General features: G+C 42.1%; 1 pseudogene; it reads right to left on the bottom strand.

Annotated features, from left to right (window-relative positions):
• Nucleotides 1-432: 432 nt before the first annotated feature.
• On the bottom strand, nucleotides 433-8,587 carry LOC123452975 (annotated as a pseudogene).
• Nucleotides 8,588-12,239: the final 3,652 nt, after the last annotated feature.

Raw genomic sequence — 12,239 nt, 5'->3', positions numbered from 1 at the left:
CGTTACCCTTCGTGGGTTGAAGTCTCCACTAACGTGGATGTACGATAACACCACCTATTGGAACCACGCCAAAAATCGTCGTGTCAACCTTTGCGTTTGATCTTCCTTCCCTAGACTCAACATTACATTTGCATGTCTTTACTTTCCGCTTCTATACTCTTTAATATGCATGTGTAGGGTGAACTTCACTAGTCATAATTGCTAAAATTGACCCACAACTAAAATTGGAAAAACGCTAAGTTTTTATTTTATCAAGTAGTCCAATCCCCGCCCCCTTCTAGACATACTTCAGATCCTACATTTTTTGCGCCACGCCTTTGACCAGATGAAGCCATAAGGATGGCTACAGCCGGCGACCAACCTGAGCAGAAGTCCTCTTTGACGACTTCCTATACTGCCGAATATCAAGATGGCGGAGAATGTGGTAATGGATCACTTTGTACTCGTGTGACTGCCTGAAGCCATGAGCATTGCTACACGCGCGATGAACATCAGCAGCATGAAAATGAGGAGAGTGTACGCTTTCTTTGACGACTTCGGGTACTCCCTGAATAGCACGATACCCGATAATGTGTTCACAAGTGGCAATGCTTGATAGACAATAATGCAGAAGCATTTAGAAACTTAGAATCATAGGTGTAGTGAAGTTTACTCTTCATTCTAAAAATTGTATCTACCACATGATATGTTTTAGAGATTCAATATTATTTTAACATCTTGACTGAATCACATAGAATGCAAACATGGTGCATTTCTCTTAAGATGTGAAGATGCCTTTTTAGGGTGCTATATGCAAACATATAAGAACCACGAGATATTGGTTCTACCAACCTCAACAGCATCACCACCAGCATAGGCAGCAGCCTGGCCACCCATGAACTGGAAGCCATTGCCAAAACCACAAAGGAGGCCGGCAAGAAGATCCCATTACCTGCCTTTCCAGTCATTCAAGTATGCCTTCAAGGATGACTTTGGCACGCCGGTCATTGGGAGGTAGAGGAACAAGATGTTCAACCCGATACCAATGACAAAACACGATATGGACAAGTAGAAGAAGGTGGTGTATGCAACTAGATGGGGGACACCGTCTTTGAGGGTGTGCCACTGGTCATTGGTGCCCAGATTAAGTGTTGAAGAGAAGAGTGAGAGGCACACACCAGCAAACAAAACTAGACCAAGCCCCTTGAGGGTACTCGATCCAAATACCTGGAAAATGAAGAGGTTTGGCTAGATCAGTTCATTGATGTTGCAATAACAATTATGCTTCTCTCTTTTCAAAAAGGATTCAGAACAAACATACAGTACTATCTGAATATTCTGCAATGACTTGTGGCAGAATTATGAGTTACCTTAACTGAACGCCTCCCTTCGAGCTCAACTATGTATTTTGCAGTTCTCGCCTCAGCTCCGGTGGCATCTTGTGCAGAAGCTCCATTCTCTTTGTCCTCTAGTGCATTTGAAATGGGCAAAGTTAGGAACTAGATTCTGCAACTGCAATACATCAAAAATACTAGTAGTCATGCACCATATAAAACTTATGTGCTTGGCTCCATACCTCCATTTGTCTTGTTAAATTAGACATTATAGTTATCAGAGCAGGAACCATAAGGCGCAAAATAGTTTGCAAAGATTGACATCTAACGACTTAGCTGATGTAAGTGAGCCAGTGGGTAATGTGACTCGGCGTGACCTAAAAATGTGCAAGTGAGACCATGTTACCCAAGGCGTAGCCATTTGCAGATTAATTAGTTTTTCTTCATTATCTGCTGAATTAGAAGCATGTACTCCAGTCTCAAGGATGACTACAACAAGCAAGCATGTTACTCGAGTGAAAAGAATATCTGCCCTATTGGTGCAGTTGCCACGAAATAATTTGGTGTTGTGAATGAAATACAACACGCGATTTAACAGAATAAATATTAAAATAAAATAAAGAGGCAGCTAATTTTATTGAATTCTTTGAGGACACATGATAATAGCAAACTGAACAGGTAATTTGGCGCATCGGTTTAATTAACCGGAAATGTTCTTTCAGTTCAGATATTGTTGGGAAAGCACACAAATGCACTTGTGGTTAACTGAAAACTGCAGCGGAAACAAAGTAGTCTCAGTACCACATCATGTACTAAATCAAGGATCGTTGCTTAGCACGGAAGGAAACATATGAAGCACCATATATGGAGGAAAAATGTTACTCAGCACACAAGACGCTCCTCAGACAAGTGTCTTGTGGCATGAGTGACGTTTTGGACAGCAGCAGGCATCAACAAAGAGACATCGGATTTTTTACCCGGAAAACCCTCAACTTTAGGCGAAAAACCATGGGCCGAATCCACCCAAATCCTCTTCCACTATTATCAAATATGGGGTACAACAAGTTTCTTCTCTAGATAGAGCCAGAGGGTCTCATACATCAAGATTTCGGAATCTTGGTTGAACACAACAAGATTTGGGGCTCAAGAGCTAGGGATTGGAACAATCTCACCAAAGATGGTGGAACCACAGCTTGAAGGACACAAGGTAGTGGATTTGGATCATCACAACCTTGGGGAGGATCTCCCTTTGCTTCTTCCTTCAATCTTTCTATTTTCCCTTTCTCACTCGGTTTTCTCTCTTCTTCTCCAATGGAGGCTGAACTAATTTTCGTCACACTAGGTGGTGGGTGCTGGATGGAGTGTAAAGCATCCCCATCCACTCACATGAAAAGACCAAAATGACCCTAGGTCATAACCCTAATGGGTAGTGGGCTTCTGCACCTCTTTGGGGCTGCCTAAATCTTCAAATGGTCATCTACTCTCAGCCCACATGAGGAGAATATCCCAACAAATCTCCCCCTCCGACTCATGAGGGGGGCACCGCCATACCCCCTACCTTGCAACATGCTTGTAGCTTCTCATTTAGCAATATCTTGGTCATCATATCCAAACCAGTGTCGTCGGTATGGATCTTCTCAAGTGTCACCAACTTGGAACTCACAACATCTCGAATCCAATGATACCTCACATCAATGTGCTTGGTCCGAGAATGATAGCTTGATTTTTTGGCAAAGTGTATAGCACTTTGACTGTCGCAAAACAGAACATACTTCTCTTGCTTCATGTCGAGCTCTTGCAAGAAGTTCTTCATCCAGAAAACTTCCTTGCCATCATCAACTGCCGCTATGTACTGAGCTTCTGTAGTTGATGTAGAAACACATTTCTGCAATCTTAATTGCCATGAAACTGCCCCTGCATAGATGAACATGTATCCAGATGTGGACTTCCTACGATCCTTGTCACCTGCATAATCTGCATCTATATAGCCCTGCAATATAGGATCGCCACTTACAAAGCATAAAGAAGATGTAGAAGTTCCCTTGACATACCTAAGAATCCACTTCACTGCTTCCCAATGAGCTTTACCTGGATTTGCCATGAACCGGCTAACAACTCCAACTGCATAGGCAATATCAGGCCTAGTGCATACCATGACATACATCAAACTGCCTACAGCAGATTGGTAAGGCACTTTCCTCATTTCTTCTTTCTCCTTCTTACTTGTAGGACATTGCTTTGAATTTAGTTTGTGATGGCCTGCAAGCGGAGAGATAACAAATTTTGCATCTTTCATACTGAACCCTTCAAGTACCTTCTCAATGAATCTTTCCCGTGAGAGCCAAAGCAACTTCTTTGATCTATCACAGGAGATCTTCATGCGAAGTATTTGCTTAGCTGGTCCTAAATCCTTCATGGCAAATGATTTACTCAATGCTTTCCTGAGGAGAGCAATCCTTTTTGTGCCATTTCCAACAATCAGCATATCATCAACATACAACAAGAGAATAATGAAGTCACCCTCGGCGTACCTCTTCATAAAGACACAATGATTAGGTTGTGCTTTATGCTAACCAAGCCTAGTCATAAAATACTTAAACTTATTTTACCACTGTCGAGGAGTTTGCTTCAAGCCATACAAGCTCTTCTTCAATTTCCAAACTAAATGCCCCTTGCGTGCAACCATGAATTGTTCTAGATACTCCATGTATATCTCCTCCTCTAGGTCACCATGCAAGAATGCAGTCTTCACATCAAGTTGTTCAATTTCCAAGTCCATGGTGGCTACCATGCCAAGCACAACTTGAAGTGAAAACATCTTGACCACCGGAGAGAATATCTCATCATAATCAATGCCTTTTTTCTGACTGAAACCTTTCACAACCAATCTGGCCTTGTACCTTGGGAGTGAGATGTTTTCTTTAGTCTTCACTCTATACATCCACTTATTCTTGAGTGCTTTCTTGCCCTTTGGCACATTCGCCAACTCAAAAGTATCATTCTCATACAGCGGTTTCATCTCATCCTGCATGGCTTCTGACCATTCTTCCTTATTCTCATCAGACATTGCCTCCTCATAGCATGAGGGCTCACCTGCATGTCAAGACATATTGATGTGCTAGATACTTAGAAGAGGGAATGTGACCTCTATCACTTCTTCTTTGTTGCTTCACTCGTGGTGAATCAGGTGCATTTTCGTTGGCATCATTATTACCAACTTCTTCATCATCCTCACTTGATGGCTGCTCGTCACTTTGACTTGTACTACCTTGGTCAGTTACATCTCCACTATCTTCAGTGTCGTCATCTCCCCCTTGATTGTCATGCACAAGAGGAGGACAGATTGGTTCGATGTCAACCTGAGGTGTGTTGGCATTGGCTTCTCTCGTTTCCCAATATCTTTTATTGTCATCTTTAATGAACACCACATCCCAGCTTCTCACAATTCTCCGGTTGACTGGATCCCACAACCTGTAGACGAACTCTTCACTTGGTTGGCTGAGGTAGATGCACTACTTTGTCTTCCTATCAAGCTTGAATCTCTCGTCCCTTGGGACATGTACAAATGCTCTGCAACCAAAGACCTTCAGGTGCTTGTACAATTCCTCCGTCCCTGTCCAAACACTCTCAAGAATATCACCTACAAGAGGAACTATCGGAGATAGGTTAACGACATACATAGCATTCATCAATGCTTCAGCCCAAAAAGAATTAGGTAAATGACCATGAGAGAGCATAGTTGTGACCCTCTCTGTGAGTGTCCTATCCATTCTCTTTGCAAGACTATTGAGCTGAGGTGTCTTTGGTGGACTCTAATCAATCCTGATGCCAAAATTCCTGTAATACCTTTCAAAAGGACCTCGCTATTCACCACCATTGCCTAATATAACACACTTCAATTTCCTGCTAGTTTCTCTCTCAACTTTGGCATGGAACTCCTTGAAGGCTTCAAGCGTCTGGTATTTGTGTTTCAGCACATACACAAAAACCTTTCTGGAATAGTCATCAATAAAAGTCACAACATATAATGCTCCACCATGAGATTTTTCAGTCATGGAGCAAACATCAGTGTGCATGATATCGAGAACATTTTCTACACGGTGTGGAGTGTACAAAATGCAACCCTATGTTGTTTGCCAGCAAAACAATGTGCATAGGGTTTCAAGGATATACCTTTCAACTTAGGGAGGTACTCCATGCGAGCAAGATCATGCATGCCCTTCTCACTCATATGCCCAAGCCTCTTGTGCCATAATTCCACCGAAGTGTCTTTTTCAGCAATGTTCAACACCTCATTGCACAACTTGGTTTTAGTCACATAGAGATTACCTTGCCTACTTCCTCGAGCCACAATCAAAGAGCCTTTGGTGAGCTTCCAATTTTCTTCACCAAAATAACTAGGGTGTTTGATATCATCAAGCTTGCCTAGTGACAACAAATTCAGCCTTATATCGGGAATGTGCCTCACATCATCAAGCACCAATCTGCAACATGCATTTGTTTCAATGCATATAGAGCCCTTGACAACAATTGTTGACCAACCACTATTTCCCATCCTTACTTGGCCAATGACACGACTAGTGTAGGATGTGAAATACTCTTTGTGTGATGTGATGTGGAAGGATGCACCTGAATCCACAACCCAACTCATGGCATCATCACGAATAGCACTATAGCATTCATCATCTTCAATGACTGGATAGTCCTCATCTATTGCAGTCATGGTTGAGCTGCTCTCAGCCTTTTGCTTGATTTTCTTTGCAAGTTTTCCCTCTGTAAGCTTTCTTTTGTACTTCCTGCACTCACTCTTTATGTGTCCCAGATTTCCACAATGAAAGCAAGTAATATCTTTTCTTTATTTTGACTTTGATCTCCCGCTGGATTTATTTCTGCCTTGCTAAAATCTGGTGTGACCACGTCCACGGTTCTCATTCTTCCCATGGGTTTCAGCCACATACGCATGAGAAGAAGAGGCATCACCTTTTTCCTTCTTTATGGCTTCTTCATTCAACATGCTGTTCTTCACCATCTCCAAAGCCAGCTTCCCATCCGGAGCTGAATTGCTAAGTGACACAACAAGCGTGTTCCAAATATTAGGCATGGATGGAACTCAGGAGCAACAATGCTTGCACCTCATCCTCAAAGTTGATCTTCATGGATGAAAGTTGATTTATATGGCATTGGAACACATGCAAGTGCTCAATCACACTTGTGCCAGCACGGTACTCAAGATTTGCAAGTCTTTTGATCACCGAGGCCTTGTTCATTGATGTCTTCCTCTCATACATAGACTCCAACTTCTGTCACATCTCATATGCATTTGTGTCATTTGCAACATGGTGAAATATATTGTGGTTTATGTACAACCGAATCATACCTACTGTCTTTCTGTGCAGCACTCTCCATTCTTCTTCCGTGGCTCCTATGGGTATCATGTCTTTCACAATTGGCTCATACAAATCCTTGCAATAAAGGATGTCTTCCATCATGGGCTTCCATAATGAGTAATTGGAAGAATCAAGTTTTATCATGCCACTTGTAGTAGAGCTTTCTTCCAAAGCCATTGTGAGCAACACTTCCAGCAACAATATAGTAACTGGGATTAGCAACCTTCTACGCAACCAAGACTCTGATGCCACTCTGTTGGTAATTAGCACACAAATGCACTTGTGGTTAACTGAAAACTGCAGCAGAAACAAAGTAATCTCATCACCTCATCATGTACTAACTCAAGGATCATTGCTTAGCACGGAAGGAAACATATGCAACAGCATATATGGAGGGAAAATGTTACTCAACACACAAGACGCTCCTCAGGCAAGTGTCTTGTGGCACAAGTGACTTTCTGGACAACAACAAGCATCAACAAAGAGACACCGGATTTTTTACGTGGAAAACCCCTCAACTTGAGGGGGGAAACCACGGGTCGAAGCCACCCAAATCCTCTTCCACTATTATCAAATATGGGATACAACAAGTTTCTTCTCTAGATAGCACTAGAGGATTTCATACATCCACATTTCTGAATCTTGGATGAACAACAAGATTTGGGGCTCTAGAGCTAGGGATTGGAACAATCTCACCGAAGATGATGGAACCACAACTTGAAGGAGACAAGGTAGTGGATGTGGATCATCACAACCTTGGGGAGGAGCTCCATTTGCTTCTTCCTTCAATCTTTCTCTTCTTCCCTTTCTCACTTGGTTTTCTCTCTTCTTCTCCAATGGAGGGTGAACTGATTTTCATCACATTAGGTGGTGGCTGCTCGATGGTGGGTAAAGCATCCCCATCCACTCATGTGCCAAGATCAAAATGACCCTAGGTCCTAACCCTAATGGGTAGTTGGCTGTTGCACCTCTTTTGGATGCCTAAAGGCCTCAAATGGTCATCTCCTTACAGCCCACATGAGGAGGATGTCCCAACTGATATCAGGTATACTTGTATCTTCAAATTTGTTCATATGTTGTGTTGTTTCTAAACCTAGACAATAATTGCTTGATAAATGATTCACCTACGATTGGCATACACTTTTTCCAAGCAAGTAGAACTATCACATAACCAGTGTTGTTGCGCAAAAGACTAACGTAAACCAACCAGTGTAACCTAGTAATTCAACCCCTATTTTAAAGCTTAATAAAGGAACATTATGATCAGTAATGAGATGTACGTCACATGTATTATCCGAAGAATTACTAGAAAAAAATAAGAATGTTTACTGCAATTCAGTTCGTAGAGATCAAGTTACCTATTACAACAACCATGCTAGCGCATATAACCTCTGTAACCAAGAGACCAACATATGCCCAAGCATACTGTGTAGAAAGGTTCCCAATACTGAGCACAAGACCCCGTGCCATTGCAAATAGCACTGAAGGCCAGTTATTCTTCATCAAACAATTCACTCAGAGTCAGCAAACCGAATGAACAATCGACTGTCTCATCAGGAAGTTCTTGCATAAATAAATGAATGTTTACTTAGAGATCTAACCTCACTAAGGTGGGTGAAGAAATTGGGCATGTTTTGTTCGCTCTCCCCAAGCTGGCCCATGGCGAGCGCAATGAGGACTGCGGCGAGGAGGTTGGTAATTGACTAATCAAGATAGGTGTGCTGCGGTAGCCGTCCCCTGCGCTCCAAGAGTGTGAGCAATGTTGGCCATGTGCCCAAGAATAGGAGGGAAGCAAACATGAGAGTAATGGCACTGCCTTTATCTTGTATGATGAACATGTTGAAGCCTTGTTTGGTGGAGAACACACGATTTAGTCAGCGGCCGTTCAACCACCTGCAGGCCATCAACTGAGAGTTTTCAAGCTATACGAATCTAGAATTAATTGTGGATACACGTGATCAACGAACACACTGATTTCTTCATCATCAAATCAATTGAGAGTTTTCAAGTTAGGAATATGGAATTAGTTGTGGATACAAATGATGAATGAAGGGACTTATTTCTTCATCTCTGCAAAGCTTTCATGAAACTGAATGATTTGAAGCACTCTTTACAGGGACAGTAATAATATCATATATCGGAACAAAACGTAAAACAAAAACCAGTCCAATAACCAAGAGAAAAAAAACCAACATCATGGAAGTGATCCAGTTTGTTCTAAACCCAAACTAAATTACTATCACTTATCAAATACTCAAAAGTCCAACTCAATTTGCACGAGCTTGAGTCGCATAGGCACAACTGCCACACATTAACTCGTGGCGTGTGCCTGGAGACCAGAGGTCCAATGAAATTGGGTCTTTATGGGCAGGCAGGAAGGAAAAAAGTTGTATCCACGAAATTGCGGAGGTGGAAACCCTCTCAAAACCCTAGCACACCCGCCAGCGGGCGAGAGCGCCTCCCCATCATTTTTCTTTACCGTGGATATTGTCGCCTCCGGGTTGGGTACTATCTGTGCTCGCCTGGAACAATAATATATTAACACTCCCTAGGATATATATATATCGGCACGTACATGTATAATAAGGAAGGAGCAGGGTAGGAAGGAAGGGATACGCACCGGCATTGGAGTTGGACACGACGAAGAGAGAAGATCGATCGTGAAGAAGAAGTTGTGTGTTTGTTCCTCCCTCCCCTTGCTTGCGTTGCCTTGCGTCGCTCTCTATATATGTTGATTTCGTCATAGGCAAGGTGGCGCTTGTCTTCCTTGACGACTATGGTAATGCAAGGGGGTTTGCATTTCTCCATGTTTTCTTTTTTTGAGACAATCTCGCAAAGCTTTTATTCAACCGTCACAAGGTTTACAGGGACGAAAGAAAGATTTCCAGGGTGGCCTAACCAAACATGGCGGCCAACCCCCAACTTTAAAGCATGCTTTGCTAGATTGTGAGCCTCGACATTCGAGTTCCTAAATTCATGAACGAAATTACAGCTATCAAAAGAACTACCGTGCTCTATTATTTCATGTAGATTGCTCCATAAGTAGCCATGTTCATGTGCTTGATGTCGTCCACCACCGCTTTGCAATCCGATGCTACATGGATCTGATGCAGGTTGAGGTAGCCAGCTAGAGCAAGGGCCTCTCGGACCGCCAGAGCCTCCAAAGTCGGTATATCTTGTATCCCTCCAAAGACCATAACTGAAGCCCCTAGGAACAGACCTTCGTAAGATCGACACACTGCAGCAACCGATCCATGGCGTTGATTCCTGCTAACTGCTGCATCGGAATTGAGCTTGGAGAAGCTCGCCGGCGGCTGCTGTTCATGGACAGTTTGCGAGGGAGAGTTGTTGTCCACCGTGGGCCGTGGCGGCAGCAGCGCCACGCTACCTCCGTTCGTCGCGTGGACCAACGGCCTACAGGCCCATATGTATTGGGCTACAAGAAGTTGGCACCAAAAGAAAAAAAAACTACCTTTTAAACAGAATTTGGTACTGCTCCCTCCGTGTTTTTAGGCAATCCGTATTTGATTTGACGCTACACACGCCGGTTAATACACCCTGCTGTGTCGCTACTGGGCCGGTCCATGAATCTAATTTTTATTTTCGTTTAAAAGCTGAGAGTAGGTACGTCTGCGAGGGTTCAAACCCACGATCTGTACCTACTAATGCCCTGTTTCTTTAAAAAATCATAGGACTTTTTTTAGTCCCAACTAAAAAGTCTCTAGTCCCTACCCGTTTCTTTCCAAGGACTAAACATGGACTAGAGGTCATTAAATGACATGCAAAAAGACCATGTTATCCCTAGTAATATACTAGAAGTTATTAAATGACATGCTAAAAGTAGGGACACTCTTGGAAAAAGTGTCAAAAAAGTCCCAAAAAGTCCCTCCCATAGGGACTTCTTCCTTTAGTCCCAACTACCCCATTTTAGTCCCTAAAAGTCCCTCCTGTTTTTTCCCCATGGGACTAAAAGGGACTTTTTTTAGTTCCTACACCAAAAAGTCCCTGAAAAGAAACACCCCTAAGCCAACGACCGCACCGCTAAGTGCATAACAACTAGTGTCTTAGAAATTCCTTAGTTATTTTTACTTCCATCTTCGGCCGCGGGAACTCATCCAGTTTAGGAAGTTTTCACAAGCTTCCCAAACCGGGGTTTTCGGTTCGGTGGTAATTTTCCAATGCGCTTTTATACTGATTTTATTTTTCATTTTTTTTCTAAGTAATTTTTTTATTTGTATTTTATAGAAAAAATGATTATTTTATTTTTGGTGTCGATGACCATTTTTTCCTGAACTACGATGAACTCCTTGTCAACTTTAATGAACTTTTTTAAAGGTAGATAATTCTTTTAAAATCAATAAACTGTTTTTTCAGGATCGTTGATTTTTTTTCAAATTCCATGTTTTTTTCCAAAATCAATGAACTTTTTTCAAATTCATGAAAATTTTCCTATTTTGTGTTTTTCCAAATTCATAAACTCTTTTAAAGTTTGCTATTTTTTAAAATAAATTGAAGTTCAAAAAATGAACTTTCTTACTCACTGTCTACGTTTGAAATCTGTGAACATGTTTTCAAATAATTGAATAATAAAAATATTACAATGTACGGCGCTATAGATATCGCGTCTACGTTTATGTTCTTATAAATTCCAGGCTGGAAATAGTCACTACCAGTTTGTTGGTCCAGCGGTTACACTTCTATATGGAAGGCGAGTAGAAGGGAGATTAGGAGCCTACTAGGATTGTGAAAGAAATGGACAACGGTCAACGGCCCAAATAACAATTTTAACTTGCAAATGTTTTATTTATTTATCCAACTATAGTGCCTTCATATCCAATCATTCGGGTATAAAACAAACTCAAGACGGTATTTGAGGTGTGACCTCGATATAATAGAACAAGACCGCAGACAAATATTCGAATCGTTTGAGGTCATTTATTTCTTGTTTAGAAAATAATTAAATACTACACGACCATGTGCGAAGTGTCTATGTCTCTGAGCAGAAGGGCAAAGGAACATGGGTACTTATTCACCCTTTCGGAGAAATAAAAATATAATATGTCTCAACCCGATACGAAGGCAACGTGTTGATGATGCCATGATGACGCAAAAAAAACTCAATTTCTAATTTGGGGAAAACCGTGGGCTACTACACACTCCTATGGAGATCCCATCGCGGAAGTTGGTGTTGGTCGGGCGTCGGCCGATCAGTGTGGACAGCTGCGACGGTGCATCTGACATCTGGAGGTGTCGTCAAAGTTGGGGCTTGGCTGTCTGCGGTGGCGTGGCTGCGACTCAAAGGGCGTGCGAGCTAGACGAGGTTTGCGAAATACAAGGCACTTGAACTAAACAGAAGGTCTTTTCCACCCATCAAGTGGCGATTCTACTAGGGAGGCTTCAATAGGTTGAAGCCTACCCTCCAAAATCCTATTTCAGTTAAATATAGCATATGACAATTACATCAAGGTGCTTCACATGCAATAATTTCAGTATATTTGCTAATTAGGCTTAGTAAATTGATGATCTGAGCATACCCTCT

Source organism: Hordeum vulgare, chromosome 5H, assembly GCF_904849725.1.
Source record: "Hordeum vulgare subsp. vulgare chromosome 5H, MorexV3_pseudomolecules_assembly, whole genome shotgun sequence".
Taxonomy (NCBI): domain Eukaryota; kingdom Viridiplantae; phylum Streptophyta; class Magnoliopsida; order Poales; family Poaceae; genus Hordeum; species Hordeum vulgare.
Note: the sequence above shows the minus strand (reverse complement) of the source record. Positions and strands in the feature narration are given on the sequence as shown.